This window comes from Neolamprologus multifasciatus, chromosome 5 (assembly GCF_963576455.1).
Source record: "Neolamprologus multifasciatus chromosome 5, fNeoMul1.2, whole genome shotgun sequence".
NCBI classification, from domain to species: Eukaryota; Metazoa; Chordata; class Actinopteri; order Cichliformes; family Cichlidae; genus Neolamprologus; species Neolamprologus multifasciatus.
The window spans coordinates 11,100,804-11,112,030 of record NC_140443.1 but is presented as its reverse complement, the minus strand read 5'-3'; the positions used below and the strand labels follow the sequence as shown (position 1 = coordinate 11,112,030).

Below are 11,227 nucleotides of genomic sequence, written 5' to 3'. Positions count from 1 at the left end.
ATAAATATATATTGTGGACCAGTGTTGGTCAAGTTACTTGAAAAAAGTAATTAGTTACTAACGTTTTTCCTTTATTGAAAAAATTTATCCCGTTACTTTACTGTTTACTTATTTTCAAATGTAATTAGTTACTTTTCAAAAACATGATACACAACCTGAATACACAAAAAAGCAATAGACCTTTCAGCCCAATTATATTTTTTATGCATAGTCCATCATATAAAATTGAATCAAATGGAAAGCCTTTTTCTAAAAATTGTTTTATTAGTTTTAATATTTTAATTTTTTTTAACGTCATTGTCATGAGACACTCTCACAAACAAAATCATGACAGTTTAGTAACGCAGTAACACAGCGTGCTTACAGGAAAAAAGTAATCTGTCTTTTTTTGCAATAGTAATCCCTTACATTACTCATTACTTGAAAAAAGTAATCGGATTACAGTAACGTGTTACTTGTAACGCGCTACTGCCCATTTCTGTTGTGGACAAACCGAGCCAATTTTGCTATACCTGGTGCATGGGGAAAAATTATCAATATGCTTTTTGTGACATTTTTGTTTGGTGGTGTGCCGTGTGATTTTTCTAACGTGAAATGGCTCCAAAAGGTTGGGAAACACTGATCGAGAGTGACAGGATAGACAGGATAAAGACTAGCTGTGGAAGATAGCCAGAGATTAATAATAAATAATGATTAAATGCAATGTGGAAAAGGTGACTGAAGAAGAAACACTTAAATAAGTTTTTAAATATTTCCATAAATGGTAAATGGCAAATACCATTCAATGCCTAGCTAAAGAAAATACAGAAAACATCCAGTTTAACATCACAGGAGGGCTGGAGCCTATCCCAGCTGTCACTGAGGAAGAGGCTGGATACACTCTGGACAGGCTGCCAGTCAGTTGGTGGGCATAATGGGTAAATGTTAAAATAAATTTTATCAGATTATATCAATCACTTTTATAATTTTATATTAAAAAAAAATATGATTTTCATCTTTGAATTGTACTTTACCTTTAAAACACTTTTTAAAGTAAAAATATTACAATTTTATTAATTAATAATAAGATCTCAGATTTAATCTAGAATTTTCAAAAAAAGAAAAAAAAGTTTTACATTACAACTGGTGTTTTCCATTAATTTCCCCCCAACCTTTGTGACAAAATGAGCGAATACAAAAAAAGAGGTAAAGGGGGGTAATTCATGAAGAAACTTAAAAATATTCTGATTTTTATCCTGAAACTTTAGCCTTGAATTATTTTGGAATTGATATGATGGCTTCAAATGCACACCAGTATAGTGATTATTTAATATGACTTTTATCGTGACTATACTTCTTCTAAAAAAAGAAAAAAATTCATATTTTGGCTTTATTATTTTTTTATTCAAATTATTACTGTTTAGTAGCTATTTTTTTTTTTTTTTTTTTTTTTTACATTTATATATTTATTTAGCAAAATGGACTTTTTGGTAAAAATTGGACTTTTTCTTGAATCAGGGCAGGGTTTTCTGAAAACGTGAAGTAACTATGGCTTTAGTCTTTAAAAAGCTTTATCTCAAAATTAGTCTGACAACAGTTTTTCTAAACGTACTAAAACGTTTGGGTTAAGATAACGGGCTACAAAAGTATTCTCGTTGTCAAATCTTATATTTTAAAAAAATCAAAATAATGATAGTATATAATAACAAATTAGTCAAGGTCTTATGCTATGATTTGTTTGGCTGAAAAGAGACTCCATACTTCGCTCCGGGATGGATCCAGATCTGGTCCCCCCCCCCTTGAGTTTCCAGACTGCATCTGTGGCCCGGGGCTGTTCTCGGGAGCAGGGCTCTGTTTCTGCCTCGTTACCTAATTAATTCATAGATCCACCTTAAAAACAGGGCAATCCCGGTCTGGTCCCTCCCCCCTGCTCGCCACCACAAGCTCACCTCCTTCTCTTTCAGTTTCCCAGCTTGGCAGGAAAAGATCTGATCCGGACTTTTGGTGTTTCCTCTGGTCTGGTTGAGTGTGCCGGACCCCCCCTCCAGTTCCACCCACCGCTAAGCAACACAAACACACCACCAGTCCTCATTTTCCGGATCTGCTCTTTGTTAACAGAGCCTTTTCCCTCCTCTGCTTTTATTCCAGGAGAGGGAGAGAGTGAGTGAGCGAGAAAAAAAAGAGAGGGAGAGAGGGTGAGTTTATCTTCTCCTTTTAAAGGATTCGTTTCTGACTGAATCTGGATCTGGTTTGTTTTCCTTGCTCGGGGCTGCCGCCACCACTGCAGGAACAGAGCTGGTGCCCCTACTGATGTATTTAAAAACGGTTTAAACGTCAGGAACGGTTCAAGGTTTTATCCACCAACCACCACCCGGCCTGTCAGTCATTTTTTCGCCACTGCAGTTTTCAAGTTGGAGCTCTGCTGGGAAATGGACAAACCCCTCTAAACTAAAGACGCTTCCCAACCGTTCCGACTCAGCCACAGGACGTGATTTGGACGAAGATCCACGGAGTGAAGGTAACGTCTATTCTCAGTGTTTTTTGTTTTTTAATTAAACTTAACTCACCACGAGTCTGCACAATCTTTCAATTCACTTGTGGCTGAAATGCAAGAAAGGCTCGTTTAGTCTGTCGGAGACCGTGAAAGTGACATTTTGCTGTGTTTTAAGGAGTCTGTCGTATTCCCCCCCCAGTTGTCCGCACTGCTCAGCATCCGGGTAACGTTCATAACTGCCGTTTCTTTACCTTGACACCCACTTATTAGCAACTACAGGCAGATTTTTGGGATTTTCCACAGGTGTGAACGCACAACTATCCCAGTCCGACTCACTGTAACACGCATCTTGGCGTATTTTCCTCCCTAATAGCAACAGTGTCTCTCAGAAATCCCGAGGTACGGTTTCTGTCTCTTTCACCTCGCCAAACGTCCCGGCTGTTAGCTAGGTTACAGCCCCGATACGTGCCGTTCCCTCTCTGCAGTCAACGCTGTCGGGTCTTCATTCATAATGCGGACTTTAAAATCCAACTTAAAACGCTTTTCGACAAACTAAAATACCCATAAAGCATACACTGTGATATTGTGCAATGGTTTCTAAGCAGACACCTGTAAAATTTACAGACGATGACTCACTTTTGGTGAAAAAAACAACAACTTTTGAACTGGATACGCACTGCTAGTTAGTTTGCCGCCTGCCAAACTAAGGAGCCTGCTGGTAAAAGTTGTTATTTTATTCTGAATATTACATTTTTCCGTGTCATTGGGGTATGCCGAATTGAAGGGTTGTTTCTAAAAGGTCTGTAAATTTTTATTAATGGCTACAAAATTGCGTTTTCACAAACCAACAAGGAGATGTAGATCAAAAAGAGCAGATTCTTAATGGCGCTCTGGTGCCAGGTCTCCCCGGGCGACAGCGAGGCACGTATCTGATGGTGCATTGGCTGCGAGGCAGGAATCAGACCGCCCGCGGATGTCTCTGGGCGCCTGGAAACAATTTGTTAACAGTCTCTGGCTTGAGTGTGTTGCTTTCCGAGTGATATTTCCAGTGGTAACCGGAAAAGGCGCCTTTTACCATCAGAAAAAAACACAGGACCTGTGGTAAGTTGGTTAAAAACAGCTCTCTGAGCAGCGAGCGTTGGTTGCTGCGGTTGTTTGTCCCTGTTGTGATATTAATTGTGTATATTTCTGTATCAGTGTGGTGTCCTCACACTGTTGACACGAATGTGGCGCCTTCAGGATGAGCTTGTTAAGCTTGTTGGAGTGGTTCCCCCATATTTAGCACTCGCACTGTAAATACTACTTCTGCGTTTTCAAGGCTGCCGGTATTGAACAAGGGTGGAAAAATCGTTACCGACTGCGCTTTATTTTAATTAACGAAGGACCGTCCTTACGTCATCGGCTAAGATGGGCGGATGAGGAGGAGCAGCAGCAGTTCTGCTTCTTTTTCCTCTCTTCTCATTTCATCCATCTCCACCTTCTCCTCCTCCTCCCCTCTGTAGCTGGGTGTGTCCTGCCTTATTGCGTTAGAAAGGAGGGGGGATCCCGCATCTTGGCTCATGAGGTGACTCCTCCTCAGCTTGTGACCTCCAAAAGAGGGCATTGCTCCTTCTGATTTCTGCTGCTGCAAATTAACGGAACATAGAAGCTTTTTGCAAAATGAAATTAGTAGAAAGGGAAACTTTGAAGACTCTTTGTTGAAAAGGGTTGAATTATAGGTATGGCAGCAATGACTTTGCTGTTTGCTTGATTCTAAAGGGAAAATGGCTATTTTTTTTTGTATTCCACCGAAGTCTGTACAGTTTATCGAAGTTTGGAATGAAATATGATTATGTGGCTTCCAACCATTATGATAACACCAAGCAAACATTTCAAATTTGAATAACCGTTGTCTCTCAAGTCTGGTTAAAGATTTTAACTAGTCTTCCATTCACAAGCCCAGCAGGTAGCACTGCCTATTTGGTTTGGCATATTTTGACACCAGATGCTCTTCCTGGCAACCTTGAAAGGTTTTGTGTCTCCCCCCTAGGGCTAGAGAAGGGATCATTTTCTTGTCAGGCAAATGCATTGAGCCTCTTTTCCAAGGTCTCGCTTTTGTTTAAACAAGGTTTTGAAAATGACAGTTGAGCAAGGGTCGTCTGTTGGACATACCTCCTTATCACCTAGATGTTCTGGTTGGACTCTCTAACAAATGAAGTCTCTGATAAGGAACTATTGTATATTATATTTTATTTATGGACTACAACAACATAAAGAATGAAAAAAAAAAAAATACTATGAGGGAAACTCCTGCCCTTTTGACACTGCCAAACTGCCTACTGGCTGTCTTTTCTAGTCAACATCTAGCCTTGGATCAAGTATGGCTCCAAAATAAAGGTTGTGCAAATGTTGGAGACTTACTTTTTCTCGCCTGGGTGTCTTTGTTAGATGTTATAGAAAAGTTTATGTTAAACCACTGTTTTATGTTGGTGTCTTGGTTGATATGTGGTTCCAGAATGAAAGTTGAAGACAAAATTTTGCCATCTCTTCCGTGTTATCTTATCAACATCATCTGGACATCCCTGTTTGGAAACCCAGCAAACATGCTCAAAAAGCTAAGCTAACCCACAGTTAACCTAAACCCATGCATGTCATTTAACTGGTGATTCTAAATTGTTTGTAGGTGTTAAATGAATGGTAGCACGAATAGTTGTCTGTCTCAGTGTCAGCCTGGAGGCAGGGTCCAGGAAATACCCATCTTCTTGCCCTTCTTGTGATGGACTCTAGCCCTCCCCGCATCCCTGAATTGGATAAGCAGAAGAAAATGGATGAATGGTCAAGAGAGAGGTCAAGAGTTTGAGTTGAATTTATGGCGTGTTTTCAAGACTAGACATCAAGAAAAGATGGACAGCCAGTGGTTATTCAATGTCAAAATGTTTTGGGAAGTCGATGAAAATATTGTTTTATATTAATCTTAATTGAATAGAAGAAAATGTGACAAAAAATGTTATAATTCAAGATGAGCATAAGAACACCAGGAAAAACTCCTAAGGACACCCCTGTGTTCACATCATAGGGTCTACAAGGACCCCTTCAATTCACCATACAACAGATGAGACAGGATTCACGCCTGGTTATACATAAGTGTCTTAAAAATAATGATGATATTTTTAAAAATGGCCATCTGGTAACACTACTCTGTGTCTATGGAATAGATGTTATGCGGGTACCTTTTTACAGTCATTTGGTAATCAAATTAGTTGCAAGTCAGTGAATTAGGTGACTAAACTAACAAAACATGTTCATTGAATGTCTTCAGTGGATAGATCAATGCTATTTCCATGTATAACAATGGTTGTATTAGACAATCTCGTACAGTTTACAGGATTATTTAGATTTCTCATTAAGTGGTTCAAATGAAGTGGTCCTGCCACACCTATGTTGGTGCATCTTGATGTTATTTGTTGCTAAACCTTAACAGCAGCATCACTGATTTTTGCCGCTGAAGGTTAACGCTGTATTTTTGGATAACTAAATTATGAGGTTAAATAGGCGCTGTTTCAGGCAAGGTGGCCTACATCTGATCGAACTAGAACTGAACAGATTATATTATATCACTCTAAACTTATATCACTCTAAACTGCTTTGGGTGTCAAGCTGCAGGCTAGACAAATCACCCCAGGCTGTGATTAAACTGTGATGGACATTTTCACTGTTTTCTCACATTATCTATACTCATCAGTTAATTGGGAAACAAATGAACCTCGTTTTCATAATTTTACGATAATTTTAGAAATGTGTCAGGTATGTGAGAGACAGGCAACCTGTTCTGGTAAGTCCAGTGGCAGTTTTATGTGTAAATTGGACTGTTGCCTTTATTGTAGTGGCAGATTGGTTGTAAAGCACTTGGCTGAAACTGTTCTGACTATGATTTCAGTATCTGATGATATGGACGTGTCATGGATGTACTTTAGTGCTTCCCACACACAGATCTTACCTGCAGGACTGGCCAAGAAAATAAAATGATCTGTCTTCACCGTTAGGCTGACCACCACTCAATCCACATAACACCAAACTCCCACTCTTCTCCTGGGAATTGGGAACCACAAGAAGGCAAACCTATGGACTTGGGTGCAGGAACAGTTATTTATAGTGGAAAAGTTTTTAATGACCAAAAACTCAAGAAAAGAGATTTCTATTGAATTAGCTGATGCAGCATCTCACCCCAGTCAAAAGGTTTTTACATTTGACCTTTTTTCTATTGTACATTACATTATTTCATTATCAGCATGCATCAGATACCACTTGCTGGGTTTTTCCTGCGTATAAAGTATTTTGTCCTTCCGCCACAGAAAACTCACCAAGCCTGTGAGAAAAACATGTTTCAACAATTTCATTTGACATAAAAAATAAAATAACAGGAAAACACATAGAGCATGCATTTTTCTAAGTAAGACTTAAATATATGCAGCCTAGACATGCTTACTATCCATACTGACATACAGAAAAATCCAACAGGGTGATGTTTTAGAGGCAGAATTAAAATCCATCCATTTCTTTGCGTCTTTGAAACCTTTTTCCTCCATCATGCTTTCTTCTGTTTTACAAACTGAGTGTCATCTTAGCAATGTCACAGCTGTTCAGGCTTTTGCTAAGTTCATGTAAAATAAAGGCATTCGTCTAATTTTAATTTCAGCTACAGTTGTGGCTTGCAGTGATTATTAAAACAAGATAATCTATATAAAACAAATGAAGTTATAATTAAAATCCAATTTTAAAAGAAGAAGTAGAAAAAATATGTACAGTTTTTTCAAAGTCTAAGCATAATTATTTTTAAATAACCATCATCTCAGTAATTACCAGAGTAATTATTAGGGGTTCAACGATACTCGTATCGATATTGAACCGTTCAATACAGTGCTTTCGGTTCGGTACGCATATGTATCAAACAATACAACATTTTTTATTTATTTAATCAACCTTTCTTCTGACGATGCTGTCTGTGTTGAGCGCTCAGTGGATCTGCGTTCGACTGCTCCGCCTAGGCTGCACTGTCAAGTGCAGATCCACTGAGCGCAAGCTGGCAAGACAGAAGCTAAGCTCGTTGCAATATGGCAACTACCTCAACGCTACCCGAAATTGAACCACCTCCACCCTCATTCAGATCTGGCGTTTGGAACTGTCTTGGTTTTCATGTGAAGCATGACCCTGATGGTAAGCGCGTCATGGACAAAAGAAAAACAGTATGTCGGATGTGCCACGCAATGCTCAATTTGTGGGAACTAGTACGTTAGCGCAGTTAGCTTGTTAACGTGTTGACGCCGTCCAGCCCCAAGCACGGGGCGATCCGTGGTAACTTGTTAACAGAGATTTGCCGCATTATGGCGTTAACGTCATTTCAACGAGATTTACGCTGACAGCACTAGTGGAAACACAACAAATATGACTGCACATTTACGCGACATCATCCTAGTGCAAAGACAAGTGGAAGCAGACAAAAACAACAAGCACGCATGCTACAAACTTTACCCGAGTCATTAAGACAGCCGTTAGCACATGATTCTCCTTATGGGGACCTGATATGTTTAATATGCTGCTGAGAATATACCCCAGAAGAAGCGTATAGTATAGCTTTTATTTTGGAAAGAGCCATTTCTCTGTAATAAACTCTCTTTTCCAAAGATGAGTGATTCCTCGATCAGATAGATTTATTATTTTATTACTTTGTTGTTTCAGCAACATTAAATTTAAAAACTGTACTTTTGAGTTAAAATATATATTTATAATTTTAATAAATGATAAATTAAAAAGGAATGAACATTTTTTTTTGTATCGAAAAAATATCGAGCAGTGACACCAAAGTATCGAACCGAACCGAACCGAACCGTGAATTTTGTGTATCGTTGCACCCCTAGTAATTATGATTGTTTTTCTTCTCCCTTAATGGAGCAGGCCTCATACTGCACTGTATTTATTTGGTGATGCATTTTAAGAGCAGATCACATTCAAAATTAGTATCTTTGTTGCCCAGCCTTATTTAAATTATCTCCTGAATAGATTTCTTGGTTATAACGGTGTATTACAGAGCCATGTAATGGGTGCCACTGCAGCAGGGGGTGTATATCTCTTGCCTTTCTGTAACAGACAGGTGGAGCCAGTTGTGCTCTAAAGCAATACAAAGTAGCTATATTACATACAGTTGAAGTGATGTTAATAAAAATGTCTAAAAATAAAGTACGTTGTAAATTCCAGCTCTTATACTGATCATTATTATCTCACCAACCTCGACCTCGTCCCCACTGAAGACACACGGTCACGCCTACCTGCAGACAGTCGAGTGTTCTGTATCTGTCTCAAGCTGCTGCCATCGTCCTGATGACCACGAGAGACGACGGATGCTGACTCAGTGCGTCTGTCATTTGAACGGCCTGCATGAGGCTCTAGCTCCTTTAGTCTAAGAAGAATTAACCAAGGCTGTGGTCAAAAAGTAACCCCGTGTCTTTGTCTAATCACTTTTCCTTGACCTTGATGCCGTTTTCCATCAATGCGAGAGAGAGATTAAGGACTTGGGAAATGGGAACCACAATGCACACAAGATTTACAAGATTTAGCTTCAGAATACACAGGATTTGCAGGTGGGTTTAACATGGCTGGTCAGTGAAGGTTCAAAATACATCCTAGCTTATACAAAAACACACTAATATTTATTGAACAACACCATGAACATAACATTGACAACGCTGTTTACGGATTGTTCGCAGGCATATTCTTTGCTAAAAGTGGTAATAAAAAAAAGCAGTATAGGTATTCAAAGAATTTAACCAGTTTTTTTTATGGCTGCCACGCAGATACTTTCCGGTCGTGTCAGTCAGTTAAAAGCATGTTATAGATTCCATGTCTGTGAGTCTGCTTGGCTCTGGTTGAGTCAGAAGGATATAAATTTCATAATCAGGCCTGATTTAAATTTCTGCAGTGATTTACTTGTAGAGCCTAAAATGTAACCGATTTAAGTGGCCGCTGTTGCTGTCAACATTTCTCATGCGAGGTGCATTGTGTTAATTACCGTGTGGTTGTGTCCCTATGCTTTATGTGGGGTACCAGCTAATAGAAACAAATAAAATGCTGCAATGCTGGTATATTCCCTTGTATCCATTTTGATGGTTTCAGCAATCTCCCTCCATGAATTTAGATTTTTTTAAAAAATTATTACTCCTTATATTTAAATTGATGAAGGGTATTCTTAAAATGAAAAACTGCAGTGTAAGAGTAGCTGGATATATACAGGCTGTGAGTTGTGAGCTGTGTTGACGCCACAGTTTGCGGTTACAACTTAGCTAGATTCCCCATAGATTCCCCACTGAAGCATAAATGTCCAGTCAGATGGCAGCTCAGAACCGGAGACTTCACATTACAATGTAGCAACTAGTCAGACTTCTAAGAAGTATAACAGCACTGCCTACTCATCCGTGTCTGCAGCAGAGTGTAATTGCTGCTTCCAGAACAGTTCTTAAGAAGACTATTTAACAGCACCACATGCAGCACATAGCTGGTATCTTTGTTGTGAAATATTAAATTGTTATTAACAGTGTTATTAACATTAACAGTTCAGATGCAGGCTGAAGGTTTCATCATTCAATTAATGTTTGTTTGAGGTTAGATATTGAATATCAGACAGTAAATGTAAAGAAGTGTGACTTGTATAGTGGCCGGATATATATTTATATTAATTTTAACTAATGTCCGTTCTGTATGGAAGAGCGGCTCTAGCACGTGTGTTTTTATTTTTGTTCCATTTGGTAGCTTCTCCACCAAGTGGACGGAAAAGAGGAGCTGGTGCTTCATTCTGCGTCTGTGTAGTTGTTGAAGTACCAAGTAAAACTGCCATACATGTTGTTGTGTGGTACATGCTGTCTTACTGTGTGTATTCAGCTCTGCTTTCAAAATGGCGACTCGATAAAAAGCCCTTGCCCTAAGATTCTACATGCACTGTTTTTACTTATTAAATTGCAGCACTGCATATGAAGCGTCTGTTTGTTGCAGTCTCATCTGATTCTGTTTTCAGTCTATAGACACTGGCTTAGCAGCCATTTTTGCAGGAAAAGCGAAAAACAATTGTGGCTCTTACTTCACGCCCCTGCTTAAATGCAAGCTGTTCCTTGGCTGCTGTGGGCATTAAAACAAGAGGCGTGACGCAGATGTACATCGAGACATTCGTGCTGGTTTTTATCCATATGCCTTTTTCGTTGCAAGTGTTGACATCTCAGGCTGACCTGCTACACTGACAATGAGACTGCAAACAAGTGTGTAGTTGTGATCTCACTGAGTCAGACCTTCAGACCCCAGATGGAGTCTAAACCATCTGGGACTTGATTTACAGATCGATGTGATCTGAGTCACCTCCTCCCTTACTGCCGAATTTTGAACCGCTGGGTGTTCATTCTTCCGTATGCTAAAGTTGCTGTTTGTGCTGAAAATACTTTTTAAAAATGTATTTCCTTTTTTATTACATTTTCTTATCGGAGCTCCGTTTCCTTTCAGCTTCCTTTCAAGTATTAAAATAATACAAATATATATCTCATCTCATCTTTTGACTCTGTTTGGAAATGATTTGAACAAACTCACTCTTTTATTGCTTTCAGGTTGTTTTTATCTTGGAGCTTTTATTTTCTTGTCTGACATTTTATAGTGTTTAGACTTTTTATTGTGAAATTTAATTTAAACTTTTTACCATTGACACTGGTACGAAGTTTGTGATGATCTGTTCTTCAAAAGAAA

The 11,227-nt window shown here is 39.0% G+C and overlaps 1 protein-coding gene across 3 annotated transcripts in view; it reads left to right on the top strand.

The window, feature by feature from the left end:
* The first annotated feature begins 1,917 nt into the window (after window positions 1-1,917).
* Window positions 1,918-11,227, top strand: part of LOC146518108 (plasma membrane calcium-transporting ATPase 1-like) — a 128,246-nt gene continuing 118,936 nt past the window's right edge. For all 3 annotated transcript variants that reach the window (XM_085161173.1, XM_085161171.1, XM_085161172.1), the window contains exon 1: window positions 1,918-2,497. The gene's annotated coding sequence lies outside the window, so the exon portion shown is untranslated. The remainder of the gene's footprint in view (window positions 2,498-11,227) is intronic.